Source organism: Mandrillus leucophaeus, unplaced genomic scaffold (assembly GCF_000951045.1).
Source record: "Mandrillus leucophaeus isolate KB7577 unplaced genomic scaffold, Mleu.le_1.0 Scaffold228, whole genome shotgun sequence".
Taxonomy (NCBI): Eukaryota; Metazoa; Chordata; class Mammalia; order Primates; family Cercopithecidae; genus Mandrillus; species Mandrillus leucophaeus.
In genome coordinates this window covers 293468-294820 of record NW_012102343.1, presented here as the reverse complement: position 1 = coordinate 294820, position 1353 = coordinate 293468, and the positions used below count along the sequence as shown (strand labels likewise).

The window sequence follows — 1353 nt, the reverse complement described above, 5'->3', positions numbered from 1 at the left end:
TTGAACCCGGGAGGCGGAGCTTACAGTGAGCTGAGATCGCACCACTGCACCCCAGCCTGGCGACAGAGCGAGACTCTGTCTCAAAAAAAAAAAAAACAGTTGTGGTGGCGCCTGCCTCCAGTGATCCACCAGCCAAGGCCTTCCAAAGTGCTAGGATTACCGTGAGCCAGTGTGCCTGGCGGACCCTAAATTCTTAAAGACAGAAAGTAGACTTGCGGTTGCTTAGGGCTGGTGGGGTGGGGTGTGGATGGTTAGGGGAAATAGGGAGTGACTACTAAAGAGTATGGCGTTTATTTTAGGGGCGATGAAGGTGTTCTAAAATTGTGATAGTAGTTGCACAATTCTGTGTATATACCAAAACCACTGAATTGTACACTTTAAATGAGCGAATATATTGTATAGAAATTATATCTTAATAACGAACGTTGTCTTTAAAAAAAAAAAGAAAAAATGTGCCCAAGATCGCACACTCTTTGTAGCAGAGCCAGGGCTAGGGTGCATACATACCTCTGACTCTTACCCTGGATTTTAGTAAGGCTGGCTCCTCATCAATCAATTGTCAATTCAAAGTTCCTCCACAATGAAAAATAAAAATCAGCCCAGGACCGAGGAAGTATAACTCAGACTGTCATAGGCATAGATAATGCCAACAGCAAGAGCATCAGGAAACAGTGTTTCAGGTCCATACTATAGGTGCAAAATTACTAACACTCCTTCTTCCAAATTATACTGCTTACTGATCAATTAGTTACCCACCCTACTTTATTCTTCTCACCTTTTGAATAAGAATTGCCTTTGGGCGGGGCCCAGTGGCTCACACCTGTAATCCCAGCACTTTGGGAGGCCAAGGCAGGCGAATCATTTGAGCTCAAGAGTTGAGGACCACCCTGGGCAACATGGTGAAACCCCGTCTCTACAAAAAATTAAAAAATTAGCCAGATGTGGTGGCGCGTGCTGTAGTCCCAGCTACTCGGGAGGCTGAGGTGGGAGGATCATCACGTGAGCTCAGGAGGTTCAGGCTGCAGTGAGGCATGATTGCACCACTGCACTCCAGAACCTGGGTGACAGAGCAAAATCCTGCCTTAAAAAAAAAAAAAAAAGCTCAATCATTCACTTATTAAATTGTCCCCACTTCATGACAACACCATTCCAGAATCAATCAGGGAAGCTGGCCAGCCGTATAAAAATCACACCCCCGACCCTAAGTTCCCTATGTTTTCCGTAGTGTCCTGCAGCAAGTTAATAAACCTAACTGATGTACCGATTACAAGTACATTCTTAATAACCTTCATCTGATAGACTTTTATCAACCAAAAAGCTTTCCATAGGCACTTTTTTTTTTTTTTTTTTTTT

General features: G+C 44.0%; 1 protein-coding gene across 1 annotated transcript in view; it reads left to right on the top strand.

The window, feature by feature from the left end:
• Window positions 1-1353, top strand: part of FAM161B (family with sequence similarity 161, member B) — a 19059-nt gene that overhangs the window by 971 nt on the left and 16735 nt on the right. The window lies entirely within an intron of this gene.